The sequence below is a fragment of the Pieris brassicae genome, chromosome 8 (assembly GCF_905147105.1).
Source record: "Pieris brassicae chromosome 8, ilPieBrab1.1, whole genome shotgun sequence".
Taxonomy (NCBI): domain Eukaryota; kingdom Metazoa; phylum Arthropoda; class Insecta; order Lepidoptera; family Pieridae; genus Pieris; species Pieris brassicae.
Genome location: NC_059672.1, coordinates 5,843,163 through 5,861,180, shown reverse-complemented (window position 1 = coordinate 5,861,180; position 18,018 = coordinate 5,843,163). Strand labels below are relative to the sequence as shown.

General features: G+C 31.1%; 1 protein-coding gene across 1 annotated transcript in view; it reads left to right on the top strand.

The window, feature by feature from the left end:
- Positions 1 to 5,406: 5,406 nt before the first annotated feature.
- The window catches only part of LOC123713294, a 72,296-nt gene continuing 59,684 nt past the window's right edge, over positions 5,407 to 18,018 (top strand). The window contains exon 1 of the mRNA XM_045666897.1: positions 5,407 to 5,562. The gene's annotated coding sequence lies outside the window, so the exon portion shown is untranslated. The remainder of the gene's footprint in view (positions 5,563 to 18,018) is intronic.

The window sequence follows — 18,018 nt, the reverse complement described above, 5'->3', positions numbered from 1 at the left end:
ATGCCAAAATGCCATAAAAGAGACCCCTAAGAAAGTGGTTCTCAGTGGTCCCATCGAATACGACGATGTGTAGAGAGGAACGGAGATTACTTCAAAAAACAATAAATGTAGCAACTTTCAACATTAAGCCGTTTTTCATTTTCTAAACATTTTGAGATTTCTTTAGGTGGTTCAATTATAGTATAATTATTATATGTCTTAGCAATAAAGCTCTTTCCGATTTCCGTAATATCGAAATAACAAAATTTATCAAGCGTGAACTACGATAACGTAAATCTAACATTATAACAGTATTGGCTGTTATGTAGTATTAGTATTGTACTATATTATTACTAATAACGAATAGGTTTATTAGAGCTTGATGCCCTTAAAATATAAAATAGTTTTAAAAATAGAACTAGTTAAACGCGTATAATTAGAAATAATACATTACATTGTATAATATCAGTTACAGATACAGTTTCAGCAAAATCGCTATTTATTGAGCTGTGCCAGTCAGATTTATGGACATTTAAATTCTTTCAATTTGTTTTATTGTTAAGTATTAGTCTAAAGACCCGATGACTGCATTACTGTATAAAATGCCATATTTATAAATTAAAACCAACACACATCAAATTGAATACATATGTATAAATAGTGTCGTTTGTTTGATACCTAGTAGTATATAGAAAATTGTGCCGTGTATATATGTAGTAGTGTGTGTTAATATATATATAATATTTAATTTTACTCATGCTACATACGTATAATTTGTATTTACAATTTCCTTAACCTACACAGTTTGTTCCCTGTGTACTTTTAACGCTGGCAGCATTTCCTCGCTGTATTGCGATAACTATTCGTTGAGTCAGGAAAACACCAGCTCTGGCGTCACCGGTACTATCTACCAGGCACCAACTTATTTTTTTAATAAACTATGCACTTGAAACACACGGTCCAATAGTCTCTAATCGAAGTTAATGTTATGGATAATGTAGCATTGTAATGATGAATAACTTTTTGAAAGCGGTCTTGGAATTATGGATTTTTTTTGTTACAAAAATACAAATTATTCCGGTTAAGCTAAAAACAGCTGAATATTATTTGTAAATATAAGATAGTGTTACATTTCAGTAATTTTCTCTTTTCCGTCAGCTAGTTGGGAATGGGAGCGTGAGATTCATTAAAAGCTGTAATTATTTTCAGCGACTTTTACGGGCGCTATTAATAATTTACGAGCAAACAATATACGCCAATTATACTCCTTATTAAAAACGTAAACTTCACTAGAGTGTAATGGTAATTAAAATAGCTAAAGAAAACTTCACAAATTACTTACTGAAAAAGGATTTTTTGAGTTGGCATTAGTAAAATATCTGTAACGGTATACCGGTCCGTCCATCCGCGTCGTATAATATATTTTGATCGATAAGATCAGTGTTTGTCTAGTGATTTAAGTGCGACTCTCTTTCATGGGTTCAAGAGGTGAGGCTTTCAAATGACGGCCGTGAACCAATTAGTTTTTACTGTGTAGAAATAACATCGTGACATAAAAATCGACGGTATATAAAATAATCTAAGGAACAGATACAATCTAAAGCCAACACTTAGAGCTGATTTATTATTGTTAATATATTTCTATTAAAAAATTAAGCTGCCGGTTAGAGTTATTTAAATCTTTATGAAATATTAATAAATGCATTAGAGAATTAAATACGTATTGATAAGTTTATATAATACATAAAGATCACATAACACTGATTTTAGCATCGAGTTTCAGAGCTTTTAGGAGACATTTTTGTTTATATCCGGAAAACTATCCGCTGGCCCAATCCATCAATATCCATAGACAGTGAATTGTGTGACATTCACAAAAAAATTGAAAAAAAAAATGCGTCGAATCCTACACATCTATTAGTAGTCCATAAAGTTTACTGTATACTATGAATAAATTAAATTTAAAATTTACGTAATCTAGTTTTACTTACGTTACGTTTTTGGTAATGGCTTTGAATAATTCAGAGCGCATTATCTTTATAAAGTTAAACGGGGTTTTATTATAAAACCGGGTCCAAAAAGTAAAGGGCCTCACCGGATGTATAGTGACAATCACACTGTCAGAGAGCCTTTTTAGAATTGGTACGCTTGACGGATTCTAAGTTGTATATGTTCGAAAAGATCTTGACGAAATGCTTTCCCTTTTTTCCCTTCCCTTGCCTTCCTTGTCTTGAGGTACAGAAAGTATCAAGCATTTTCTAATATAATAATATAACAACAGACAACTATATTTGTTATTTAGCTAATTTTTTTAAAGTCAAACATCTTTATCGGCATTGTAAAAAAAATTACCTTCACATTTTTCCGTCACATGCCATCTCTTTGTTGTCCCTACCACGGTTGATTTGAAGAGATTTGAAGCCATTAATAACAAAAATATATAATAACGATAACAATGATAGTAATAATTTTATTACAATTAATGACATTCTATAATAGTCTTAGTAGTAATAATGTAAAATAAAATAATTATATTATTCGTATTCTATAATAGTATTTTAGAAACTTTATCCAAAGTAACTTTATTTAACCAATCTGTAAAGTGCATACAGTAGATCGTTTTTAAAAAATAAAGTTATAAAGAAGTTTCACTTCAGTGTGTACACTAGGACACGCACACATTTTTTATTTTATTAAGAAAAACTTTACAGCTTACTCATCAAAATAATGTTTAAATCGAAGCGCCGATTAGAAGGAACACTTAACAATAATATGAGAGAGAGAATGCGTGCAGTATGTGTGTGTAACTGAACCCTGTGTTTTGAACCGGCTTGATTTATATTATTATTATTTTGATTACTTAAGCCGCGAGCTAATCGCCTACAATAAATACCTCGCTTCTCTATCACCATCAGGCATAAGATTTGCAACATTCATCAAAGTAAAAAGCTTATGTGGCAACATATCGCATGTTTACGTTTTCAACTAATTATGTATTCATATATTCAGCCGCGACGGTAATTGTTTTCACCATGGCAAAAAAAACACCAGGTCTATGTGATGCTCCATAAACTCTACAATGGAATAGTGTCAACCTTTATTAAACTGAAATAGGTGTCACTTTTGAATCAACACTAGGATCTTAGTGTTAAATGTTGAATGTAATAAACAAAGAGTAAACGGACGTTAAAAATAACATTTAAAACACACAAAACAACATCGGTATTGAACATAATGTTACAGAAAATTATGCTTTCAGTGTAGTTTGCTTTATATATATCAGACATGTGTTGTCGATCTATAGCATCAAAGATAGGACATTATTTTTTCTGGAAATAACGTGTTTTTTAATGTACTACACGTACGTAAATATGACACTTAGTAGGTATGTTCATTAAATAACTTTTCTAAATATTTATATTTTATAATATCCCGTAATGAATACATTTAAACAATATTCTAATAAACACAACATCTATTGTGTAATCTTCATAAACAGCATATTGAATTTCTTAAGTATTTTTAATACGCAAATATTTTTTTCTTAATATACGAAATACCTTAAAGTATTGTACCATTATAAGTGACACGGGTTCTACAAAAATCTCTTTAAAATATTTAATATCCGGTTTACCTTGCTGTGTAAGGAAATGTAATTAAATTGTTCTCATGTTTATTTTTACACGGAGTAAATGTTTTTGTAGAAAAGAATTAAGTAATTTCGTAGTTGCTACGAGAAAGCTGTACTTCGTAGACGCGTAGCAGTTTAAGATGCTTTGCGTTGACACTGAACAATATTTTTTTTGTATTCAAAACCTGTGTCTATACCGAGTACATAATAATTGAATAGATTGCCCCTTCGTATTGCCGAAAATGTAAGTTGTGTTGTGTGATTATGGGTGAGTAAAAATAACTGAAGGTTTTTCAAACCTTCTTTATCTGGACCAATGTACCACAAGAAAAACTTTATAATTTTCTAGTTATCCATCTTTAACTATTATTATTACCATAATCATAACATACATAAAGTTGATTATTGTTAATATTTTTAAATGGATGGCGATTGTAATGAAGTATAAAAGTTAAAAGTAAAGAAGTATAAAACATGATGACTTCTGAACGTGGTGTGCTTTTTGGATTAATAGTGTTACTAAGGCTATTAAAACTAATGTGACGCATGTGCATAATTTCCGAAGAATATATATTTTATATCTAAGTGATAACCAATAACTATTTTATAAAAAAATATATAAAACTTTTCCCATGCGACTCTCATCCCTGAGGTCGTAGGTTCGAGGCCCGGCTGTGCACCAATGTGCGCATTGAACGTTAGCTCGAACGGTGAAGGAAAACGTGAGGAAATCGGCTTGCCTTATACCCAAAAAGTCAACGGCGTGTTTCAGGCACAGAAGGCTGATCACCTACCTGCCTATTTAATTAACAAATGATCATGAAACAGGTACAGAAATCTGAGGCCCAGAACTGAAAAGGTTGTAGCGCCTTCGATTTTTGTTTTCTTCAAAAAATTTGACTTCATGCAAACTCTTAATGTATGTGTTCATAAATATAACTTTTCGTAACATATAACCAGAACGCTTTATGGCACAGTTACAATTTCATTAGTCCAAATGCTTAAATCACCGAGCAGTTACAACCAGCAACAAGGTATAACAGTAAACCCCACAGGGCTGCCACTCGATCGTTTTGTTGTGAATAAAACTGTCCATGTACCTCAGGAAACGAATGCCTTTATTATTTGAACAAATGGCTTTAATCCTCTTCTAGCTGAACGGTTTCAGAAGAATAAGAAAGTAGTATCGAAACAGCTATTTGTATCTTTTAAAGAGACCTTTTGATGCAGAAGTTTCTTTGGAACAGTGTTTATAGACGGCAAATATGGGCGTATTTGCAAAATATTTTTATCTCTGACTACGCGTGGGTGTTAGGGAGTATTTTTAATATAAGGAAATATATTTTTAAGTAGCTTTATTATATAAGAACTTTATTAGCTTTTTGAAGATAAGCGTATTATGGTTTCAGTAGCCTTTGTTAAAGTAAAGTCAGTTAATTTCTCAAACTGGTAGCTGATAAACAACAATACTATTAGTATGTGGACGTTTTCACTCTGTGGCCCGAATAATTTAGAGAAACTCAAATAAAAATTCTCGATATAATAACGAAAGTAAGTGAATGGTATTCTTAGTTGATACATAATAAATTTAATTAAAAGTAAGTTTCAAATCTTGGACATCTTTAACCCCATTCACAATTTGCTGCGAACTCCTCCATAGAGAATTCTTAACTAAATTTTCTTTCAGACTGTAACCTAGTTTCAGTGCATTTGTGACCATAGTAATGTATAGGCTGTCTATAGCTGTGAAAGCATAAAACGACGTTTGCCGGCCCGGTGATAGCGGCAGTCGCAACACAACGGTCGACCATACACAACATCTCCCGTTCGGAATTCAAACTTCGGTGATTTAATGTGATTCTGGTACAGTATAAGTGTTGTGCAGATTTAAATATGGACTAGTTACATCAAAACACTGTGTTTGTGACTTTCAAAAGTAAACGTGATTCGAGGTAAAAGTCATTCAAAATATTGAGCGGTATTTTTTAATTAGCAGCATTTTTTCGGAGATACTGTAATTAGTTCCATTATCACTTTCAATTATAGTTTTAACATATTGTACAAATCTTTATAAAACACACATATTACTTTTATAGTATAAGATTTCGTTGTAGATAGTTTTAATATAATCGTTAATTATAACGTTTTATTTCAAGAAGTACTTTATTGTTTTTATCAACCCAAAGCAGAAACATAATGATTATAATTAACACGCAAACTTAGACATTGAACCCGAGCAAAACTTCGTTTAACTTTTACCAATAAACATATTATCGAAGACTTTCTCAAGGAAGTGAGTGTAATAAAGAGTTTTTTTACACTCACTTCCTTGAGAGAGTGTTTGAAATCCATTATGTTCTTAAAACATGAATTAAAAGCCTGAAAGAATCCATTATTCCACAAAGCGTACTTTGTTAAATGTTCCATTAGCAAGAGTAGTATTATTATAAAAAGTGATTGATGCGTGAATAAAATAAAAAGCAAACATAGTGTTAACTTCAATAATGCTTTAAATATAATGAAAACAAAATTTAATTAAATAAATATACCGTCTATTTATTTATAAAAACGCAGTAAAATCCTAAAACAAAGATAATAAGATCTATTTTTCATTAACATATATTAGAATAAGTTTTTAGCGAATTGTTTAATAAAATTAAATATAAAACACACAGACAAAATATGCGTCACACAGTCAAAATATTGTATAATTTTTAAAATAGGAAAAAAGTGAATTCCCGTTGTGACATCATTAAAATAGTGTTCTTCATCTATTGTTATTGTTAACGTAATTTAATGAGGTTCGCACTTACCTTGTACTTTGTGTTTCTATCTTTATAAGTTTGTGTGCTTTTAATTACATCTGTTCATCTACAATCAACTCAACTTGTTGATTTTTTACGGTTATTTTAACATTAAAACAGAAAAAAACAACGTATTAAAGTAGAAACAGTTATATTAATTTAACTTAAGTTAACAATTTACATTTTAATATTTGAGATTTATCTCAAACGTCCAAAAGTAAAATTTATCGGTTAGGTTTAAATTTGAGAGATAGAGGTAAAGCAATACAATATATTGTTATATACTAAATATTCATTGGCCGTAGGCAAATATTTCCAATCTAAAGATATCTCTCCCGGGATACTATTTTTGGCCAGGTTTGTAGAAAAACCTCCAAATCAACTATCCCAAGAGAGACTCTTTCCATTTAGGAAAACAGCTATAGTAACCTAAGTACCTGGTTTGTTATTGTAAATACTGTCGATTTTTTTGTACGCCTTCTTTGTGATCACCTGGAAAATAATATCAAACAAAACAGTAGATGCAGTACATTTATTAAAATATGTCTTCAAATATAATGGATTTCTTATAAATTTTATTTGTATAACTGAATTTAATTAGTAATAAATAACGCTCACGTTAAAAGCTCATAGTAATATTGCATATCACTAAAAACAAAAAAATTTAATTAAGCTTTAAAAAATTTAGTAAATGTATAATTAATATTCTGCACAACTAAACATTATTTATTTATCAAAACAGCATTTGGGATTTTTATGTTACGTTTATAATAATAATACATAGCTGAAATCCGGTTAAAAAGTGTTTTCTTTGAATGTGTAAAACAAAATCTTACAAATACTTAGTATTATTACTTAAGTAATAGTAAGTGAGCAGTGTGGGTTAAAAGAGAACATAGTGATAATGCTACGAATGCTACTGTGGTTTCGCCATGTAGAACGTATGAATAAGAAACTGCATATAAGTAGGATATATAAGACAATCGTGGATCGTGAAATGGTTAGGGTAGGCCTTGTCATATCTGGTCCAAATTTAGGAGGTACTAAAATAAGAACAAGGTAAAGTTTTCCATAACCGACGAGGATTCACGTTGAAATTCGAAAGAGGCACGTCAGGACCGTAGCAAGTAAAAATTGGTGGTCTCTGCCTACGCAAAGTACGCATAACGCGTGTATATTTATTTATTTATATACATAAATATATTAATATTATAAAGAGCAAATATTTGTATATTTGTATGTAACATCGCTGGATCGACTTCAAAAATAACTTACTTGCTCATATATTTATTTCCGAAATATAAAATAAGGAACTTAATAAGGACAAAAATTATATCCGTATGCACGAATGTGGATCACCCTTGCAACACCTATTGCAATATCAACTTTAATTCCATTAAATAAAAAAGCTCTTCATGTACGAGCTTTCCTATTAGGGTTTTAATAAAGAGAAATTAATTCGACTATAAAATCCCCTAAATTTGTAATTAGCGTGAATTTGGCTACATCCGTGTTCAATTTTCACCAAAAACAATTGAAGCTACAATAATTTAGCTTCAACTTGTGGTTCCAACATGAAACCGGTGAATTTATTGGAAATTCACGTAGGCGCCTGTCCAATAGAACGGGGTTGTTGGAAATTACTCTCGCACTATATATTCATAATTAAATGTAGTAATTTATATTTTCATATAATAACTAACACAACAATCCTTTTCGGACCAATATTTGTTTTTCAGACATTTTTATTTTGTTTACAACTTTTGAACAATTATATGTAAAATGATACGATGACGAGGAAACTGGATCACAGATTATGTGATTAGCCGGCAATTGTCATTCTTGGATCTATAGATTTAGTAACTTGTAGGCAAAGAACCATATAAAAAACGAACAGCATCTATGATCCATTGTAACAATGTCAATAAACTATCCAGTAGTATTATGGTTTTGTTCTATATTTAAATTTCTTTTTTATTATGAAAAACTTTGTTGAAGTCGAAAATTCGCTAATAGAGGTCGTTGATATTAATTTTATACCTATTCAAAGATGAGTATCAAAGGTTTCAATGCAAAGAGCCCTTGTCCTCAAAGACATTTCCTGTCGTTAGCCTCTTTCCCGTATTTCATTTCAAACCTCTTTAATCTTTAATCTACTAGATAATTGCGATGTCATCTCATGGTGTAGGGCTTTTGACTGTTTTTTTTTAACCAATTTCAATACAAAATTTTGATCCAAATTAATGCGGTCGAAAATAAATTTAAATACATATTTACTGAGAACTGAGACGTTCTACAGGTTTGACTCCTGATGTTTGTAGAAAAATATCGTTGCTTTTGGTTAAAGATTACTTTGTCGCTTAAATTATGCTTGTATTAAATAAAACTTAACGTTAAAAAAAACAAATTGCAATATTTTAATTAAATAATCTATCTCTTTAAGTCACAGCGTAAACTCAATTTGAAGAAAAAATACGGATTTAGATTATAAAAATAAGTGGGTCAATGTATAGTTAGCTTGTCTTTACTTGTCTTAGAGATATAACGCGTCTTCTAGACGCGCTAAACTAATTAGCCAGCTCCAATTTATACAACAAAAAAGAAGAATTCTTTTAACTAGCTGCTTAATATTAAAGTTCGTTTTCTACACTGATTCATGTGCATTTCCACCAGCTGTCATTCCTTCATATGCATTGCTAATTGCTTCTTTGCGTCATGGGAAATAGAACTATCATTAAAACTTTCAACGGATTACCACTGAGGCTTCATTAAAGGGCGGTTTCTCGCCTCGAATTCAGGTCAGTTTGACTTTCAACCCTTGTGAAAGTTTTTCAATTATAAAGCCCAAGCTAAAAGATTGAAGCTTTTAACCGATTTTACGTTTCATAAAACTTGATTTGCAAAGTCAATTATATTTTTGGTGTTATAATTTAGATTTCTGTATTTTAATTAGTTGTTAAGAGATTATTATAATTAGCGTTATGTTCTGGCCTCGCGGGGCTAGCCACATTTTTTTTGTATTTTGAGTTTGGGTTTTGATACTTAGGAAGTATTCTAAGATGCCAAACTTACATGGCGAAAGAAACAGAAAAATATAAATGTTTTCTATTTGTAATAAGTATAGATCACCCTGCCACGGAAGCATCGACACTTTGTTAAGCGCTGGATAAATGTTCAAAATAGCACAACCTTCATAAAGCGATCGAGTTTATCTTTATAGCGAAACTTGGGATTCAGCTCCGTTTCTTGGTTTACCTTTCCACATTAAAATTATTCAAACCATCTTTTGATCTTTTTTTAGTTATAAATACTATGCATACGTGCAATCTAATAGCATGAATTGTTAGGGCATGTTTTTAGACTCTGCCTAAATCATGATTACATTTCTTAATACGGAAGAGGGTGATCAGGCTTTTTCAACACACGCCATCGAATTTTGAGTCTAAGGCATGTTCACCGAAGGCAAATTTTGCGATATTAATTAACTTCATGAAACACGTAAACCATTTTATAGAAAAAAAACAGAAGTGTGTTAATTCATATTCAATAGACTGTATAATCACATTAAGTTGTATCGCTTTAATAAACATGGCTCGCTTATAAATTCACAAATTGAATATCTTTGAGCAAATATAAACAACACGAACTTTTATAAAATTTTGCTAAAAAATATGACTTCAATGATAAATATATTTGTTGAATTTAATATATGTGACAGGCAATCGGCTATCCGAAGAACCAATATCATATATGAGATAGATGCGGATAGTTTTTTTTTTGGTTTAATATAATGGTTGAACGTGCGTTCTGAAACAAAATCAAAATTATTTAGAATGGAAAATTATATCACATTTAAATTCCGAAAATGTATTATTTATGAAAGTATCTAGCGTATCGAGTTTTCAATGCGATTCTATTTATAAAAGTTATTAAAATAAAAGAATATCACGAAATAGAAAAGTTTTTATTCCGTTAAATATTTTAACAAACATATATTTTAGATTATATTATAGATTTTAATTGGTGTGTTGTTGGAAAGGTCAAAGCTCTTAGTCTCGAAACATTTAATTATGTATCTGATCTCGCCACAAAATGTCTGAGGTATTAGTGAAGTAAATACTTCGATAACTATTTTAATTGATACCGTTAACAGTTAACCAAAGGTTAAACATAAATTAAACTTTACGTCTTTTGTCAATTAATAGGATTCTTAAAACATTTAAATAAACCTCATATCAAAATTTGCTGCGAGCGTAATTTGTGACTTCGATAGTGATACCGATTTCGATGAATGCATTTTTGATGCAGAACTCTCAATTCAGTTTTGCTGCGCACCACCACTATGTGGAACCAGCTACCTACAGCAGTATCTCCGAAGGAAATCGAGTCGACTTCAAGTAAAGAGCGTACGAATTTTTGTGTGTTCCTGTGCGCTTGCACAGGCCCGTGCCAAGGATGTCGAGCTTGACGCGGGACTGTGGGGCTGGGTCTACACTCAAACCCCTCTGCTATTCAGTGGGGTAGCGAGACCCCACCCACTAAAAACACCTCAGCCCTTCACACGCCCTTAAGATGGGCAAATTTAAATTAAATTAAATTAATTATTAATTTATTTATTTTTTTTACGTTTTATTTTTAATGTATCATCTTTTTAGTTTAGTGTTTTTTTGTTCAAGTTTAGTTTTGTCTTAATATCTGTGCATAACATGATTTTTGCACTTCTTGCCTATCTTATGTTATTTAATACATTTTTTTCCTTTACTCACAGTGGTTGCCTGGAAGAGATCGCTCGAAAGCGATAAGGCCGCCAGTTGCCCTCCTTTTGATTTAATTATGTAATTTTTTTTTTATATTGTAATGCAACGAAATGTTAATAAATAAATAAAACTTGCACTCGAACCGGGAATCGAACCCAGTACCCCTCACCATAGCAGCCACAAAGACCGCTAGGCTATAAGTCCCTTAATGTGAATGTACATTAGCATCGCTTAACATTAGATCAGCCACCGGCTCATTTGTCCCCTGATGTAAAAAAACTATCTGTAGCGCTGATGTGACCTGGAAATCGCGCGACCTCAGTGGCAGGCTTTATACTATACAGAATTATTATCTATTAAAGAATTCGCTTATTCTACGTCGAAGTTACATTACTTCGATCCCGTATGGACACTGGACACTATAAACATTTCAACTTACATTAAAACGTATAAGAAATGTAATGTGAAAAGTTAATACCACACTAGACATAATAGAAGCTGTCCAGTGTAACATCCCTTATTCAACTGCGGACTTCAACGGTCTTGAAATGTAGGTCAAATCTTAATATAGACTACATTCTTATTTATGCTGTTTATATATTTAGATATTTATTCACTTATTACCTAACTTATCCGAAATATCGCTTATACACGAAAGTACTTCTCATTATAAACTATACGTTAGTACTATATAAAAGCAACGCATGCATTATAAACAAAAAGGAGCACTCAGTAGGTATTTTTCCCTACTACGGCCTACTTCTTAGGCCGGCTTTTGTCTAATAATTTATGTTGTTTTTATATATAGGTAGAAAAGTGTAAATACATACAAGTAATCGAGTTTAGTTACCACAAAAAATATAAATAGGATTCTAAAAAATAGAAGAGAAACTATATCGAAGAGTCGATATCGAATAATTGCCGAGTCGGGCTGCTGATTAAAGGGTGGTGATTGGTGATGGTGATTAGAGAGAAACCCTTAACCCCGAGGTCGTGAGTTCTTTACGGCTGAAACAAATAGATTTAACTATCTATGTATGAAGTAAACACTTACGTTTACGGTGGTTTCAAACATGTTGACGAAAGCTAAACCCTTGAATGATCAATTTTTCTTTCTTATTTTTAATGTAAGGTTTTAATTTAATTGCGATGGGATGAAGACCTTTCCAAACCAGCTGGAGTGTAAGAGAAAATATGCATTCAATGAGAAGGCCTAAATCTTTTATGTCGTAACAATTGTTTGTATTTATTTGTATTAATATATTTAATTATCATATTGATTTAGTAGACAATTAAATTGTTTTTTTTTTTTTACTTTTAATGTTTTTTATTATGAAGTTAGATGGATCAATATACATTGAATACGACCTCATGTAATAGTGGAATAGTTCCTATATCGCGCCACGACATACGAGATAAAATGTGTTTATTATGGAATATAATATACAGGTATCAAAGGCAAAGAAGACAAAGGGTGTAGACCGAGAGAAAAAGCCGGCGTAAAAAACTCTCGGTACGCTTTTTAAATATCAAATCATCACACAAAATGACTATGGCAGATAGAAGAAACCAGAAAGGAAGTAGATACGGTACGCTCTTTATTTGTATTAAATTACAAAACTGAACGGAAACTTCGCAGTCAAGTTTCGGGAAGTGGCACCTGTTCACAGGCATGACGTGTAAGCCATTCATTCATATTGGGCGTCGATATTATCTAGTGATAATAAATTTGTTTTTAATAACCATATAATAATTGATTTGTGAATAGATTTTTGTAATTAGGCACTGATAAATAAATGCCATTTAAATCCTAACAGTGTCAAGGTAAAATGAGTTTCTTTTATTGTAATAGGAATGCATTGGGATAGGAATTTCTTGAAGTAATTTATATTCGTTCGTACATTCACTTTTATCTTAAAATCGAGATCATATCTCAATATATGGAAACAGGAAAATTTTGTTTTAATATGGACCACGCTTGGGCTATGTCTTGGAAAAATCACCATTTCGATTATTCGAGCGTAAACGTTTCAATTCTTTTTTAAACTGAATAAATATATCTATATTTACGATACCATCGTACTACCATTTACGATATTATCGTGTATTGATTAATTTTTCATTACTCTATGTAGCTCTTCCTTAAATTATAAATGAAAATTCAAGTTCAAAGTATAACATTTAATTAAAACACTTAAGCCTAATATAAATCATGATAGGGAAAAAAAATTGAAAATCTCAAGATACGACGTTATGAAAATGTTATATTTTAGCTTTTTATAATCTGTAAGGTTAAATATTGTTTAAACTCCATTTTACTGTTAGTGGATATAAGTACATGCTTAAACTTACAAATATAATATTTAATAATAATAATAAAAGAGTGGCGGTTTATTGCCAGTTCTTCTCTTCCGTTCTTCGGTTTGAGAACTGGCAGTAAATGTAAAATTAGAAGCATTTTATGTATACTTCTGTTTTTGACGTTCATAAGTGTACATTGTGTTACCTATATGAATGAATGATTTTGAATTTTAATATGTTACCCAGAGCCGGGCTCCATACAAACAAACAACATTTACCTTTAAATAATAATAATAATAAAACTTTATTTACATCACAATAACTCAAAACACGAGGAAGTAAGATTTAAAAAATGAAGACAATTTTTTAAAGGGCGCATTTAAAGCTATAAGCGCAATTCTTAAAATAAAAATACACTAAACTACGCACTATAAAATACATATAGGTCAAAATATCAAAGGTTTATTCGCATAATGTTGTCAATTGATTCTTAAATAAATTTAGTCTGTGGAGTCTGCACGGCATCGGGAACATTCCACAATCAAATATCGTTTGACGTTGAGTGACGTTGAATGAAGAATAAAAAAATCGACGATAAACCATCAACTAAGAATAAATAGCATAGTGTAAAGTGCTCGTTACTATATAGATCGATTACCTAAGTAAAGTAACACTTGGTGTAGCTAGAATCCCGGACCGAAATCTTCCGATCATGTCAGTGCCGTCCCAACGGGTTAAACTGAGACTTAGGTAACTGAAAGAGCATGTGTGCTTGCAATATATTCTTCGCTTTGGATAATTTTGAGTTATTGATTTGTAAAGTTTTGAATGTCGAGCATCTGATAAAGATTTGCATTTATTTTCTTAAGCAACTTTTTATGTATATTGTTTTTTAAACTGAATTCTTTCATCATACTATTTGTAGGCTGTAAAATATTTTATGTTATGAGCGTTGTATATCGAATTTTATCGTCACAAATAAAATAAACCAGTTACAAAAAAGAACAATAGAGACATATAATATGTATAGCACAAACAACAAAGGAATTGTCCCAGTTTGTTTCCTCGCTAATGATGTTATCGTGAACTAAAGTTTGTTTTACAGAATCTCATTACTATTGCACGACAACCCAAAAAAGAGCATTGTATTCGACATTTATGTATGCGATATTCTTCGATTTGTTATCAAATACAAATTTCTACCACATTAACATTCTGTGCATAGTAATTAAGACAGTGGCAATAAATAATTTGTATTTTGATTTCAAGCCATAGGATAGATTTGACAGTAAATTGAAAAACGGTATTTCTTTGCTTGTAGAAGTTACGGTTATGAAGTGAAATTCTTGTGTTTATTTTTTATTTTTGACGGACTTTTTATAAATGATTAGTACCTACATAAAAAAACCTATTCCTTACTTAAATATAATGAGTATTTCGTTTTTAAATATAACTATATTAATATCGTTATGTTTTTTACCTGTTTGACTAACATATTTTTTTGAACGATATACTACTAGAATATCAGTGCTTTATTCATAATTTATTCAACATTAAACATATGATTCAAATAATAATCTAGGTTAACCTAGTTTTCACTTCAAGGAACTTAATTGTATCATACATTCACACAGTGATAAACATTAACAGGTACGAAACGGAAGCAAACCGTTTGAGCGTATTTTGACAATCGATTAGACAAGGATAATCGTTTATATCGCTATTACTATTATAGGAACAACATCTAGTTTTAAAACATTTTATGAGTATTTTTTTATAAGGTACAGCAAATCTTTTAAAACGAATAAATTTTTCATTTCTGTTCGCGTTTGTTCAGTCAAGAAAAATATTAAGTAACTGGCACGTCTAAGGGTAAGATTCCGAGTCGAGACTGCGCAAACTATCACTGCCGTATGTCAACATCCATCACTAATATTTGTATTTAGAGACGCTCAAGGTAAAATTTTGAAATCGTGCTTGGTTTAATCTAACTTTATACCAAGAGATGGAAATCGGGAACTAGAGCGAGACTAAGCTGCGAAACTGGCACCAATGAACTTAAAATATATTTCTTGGAGGACTATGCGGGTTTACATTAATTTTAATAATGTGCTTAGTTATATATATCAACTTTGACTTAAATGTATTTTCTCCGTACTGTACCGTTTCTACGTATATAATTCATCAAATGTATATATTTTACAAATGAGGTTTTTATCTTTAAATAGGTTTTTCTTTTTGCTATATTTTCATCTGACTATTAATATATATATATATAATAACAACGAACAATATAAAACTCTAAGTTAGACAAGGGCATTGTTCCTTATATTATCCATATTCTATATAGTACAATATAATATAGTACAATAACAACTCTCAATCTTTAAAAAATCTATGTAAATAAAATGCTTTTAAGTTATTAATGATAACCTTTTCACACTAAGTAAAGGTAATATTAGAATGTGTAACTGGCTTTTTTAAGTCGTTACTGGACCCACTACAGACCTCTTTGCACACACTTTATGATAGATTGTCTCTGTACAGTTCATGGGTCGGAGTGCTTTAAATAATAGAGGATTTTAGTTTTACTCTATATTAAGTACTCCCGTACAGCAATAGAATATAAGCAAAATAATAATGTTAATTGCTATGTTACAAATGAATGCAACGTAACAGTTGAAGAGAGTGCCTACGTCTGGCTATATACTCTCGAGGCGGAACTCCGACGATTTAGGAAATCGTCACGCTTATAAAACAATGAAAGCCTTAGTGAGCAAAATGTACAGCGTTGGCTCGTACACTCTCGTTGCTTGACACTTCAGAAGTATTTCACAGTATCTAAAAACTCGAAAGCATACATTTTCCTCAGGTGTAGTTTATAAAAACAATGTGTTGCAGTTCTTACTTCTACATGCCATGCCAGTTAACGTCGAAAAGACAAAAAGGGAATTAGTCTCTATTACTACACAGATCGGGTTCCAGCACATGTTCTCAAAGTTGACAATCGCGCGCTTAACCACAAAAATCCGCATTGTATCTGTTTCTTGATTATTATGTCTATTTGTCATTTTCTTACGGAGTTTCCCTGTAGAGTACGAACTAGTGTTAAATACGCATAATTTCAAGCGCACGCTCCAGCCTACTCTTCCTTCTTCGTTAAAAAATAATATCAGTATGTAAAGCGCAAAATACTCGTAAAACTCTGTTGTCATAATTTATTCTGGAGATAAAATATTTATCGTCGTATTATTCACGTAAGTGGAGAAAAACTCATAATTTCCAAAAGTCGTAATAACGCCGAATATTACTCCCAGATGTCGTGGATATGTACGATATTTCCTCATTTCTCCATTCCATGGACAATATCCTTTTTAATAACACTCTTATTGTTTTCTTGTATTGAAAATATAGAATTTAATAATAGACAAACTGCTTATTCAGTCCACTTTATTTAATCGCTTATAAATTTGCTCTGGTATTCGATCAGTCTAGCTTTGTGGCTGGAATTGCGACTCTCAGCTGTAGTAGTGAGTTCGTATCTCGACAGTGCATTGACGATTTTTCCTACACAAAATGGCTAAAAGTTTTTTTTTTTACTTTGTTTTGCTTTACCGTATCATTTCTCACAGAGTTTTCTCAAATTACAAACATATTAGTTATCTTTAATATACCCCAATAGTCGTTGAAATAAGCAAATAGTCTAGCAGCTAACTTGTGGTCTGGCATATAAAATACGTATAAATACACAAAGGCTAATAAAAACAATGGTTTGGATACGTATATTTTTAGCAATGTTGCCCAAAATCAAAATATTACATGCGTAACATTTTCCATCACGTGTATATATAATTGTAGCTTAACAAAGTTTCTGTCAAGTAAAGTTGTGGCAAATTGGTGAAAATTTGTTTGAAACTTCATTTCCGACCTTGCGACAAGCTTAATAAGGGTTTGGGTTATAGAATATTATTTCACATTCTTTTCAATACTATATGAGGATATGAAACATTTTGGTTAGTTGATATGATAATTTATAATATTCATATGAAAATGCAAATTATCCGCGTAAGAGCGAGTGTAAACACACGAATGGAAGTCAATTCCCTGCAAGTCTGTGCATTTAGAGATTTTCTAAAGTATCTTATAATATAAGTCAATTATATCGCCAAACAAAAAAGAAGTAACGCTGTTAGGTACACATCGGTAGGTGCGTCTAACAAGACGCACCTATTATATATATTATTGTCTATGAAATTTATTTATGGATAAACATAAACCATAAATAAATTTCATAGACAGTAATTGATTTCGGTTGCGGTTGTTGTATGGAGATGTAACTCTTTGTTTGAAAACTGGGGTAAAACTTTGGGTAAAAACTGACTTTAACGGTTTAAAATATAAGCTTATAACTAACATAAAATTACGGGCAGTGGGGTTGAGACGGTAACAAAAACTAACTTGGCTTATCTAAGGGTTCATAAATCTAAATAACACTTATGTAATTGGAAATTATCGGAAACAAGAATGTTAAAATACAATTTATAAG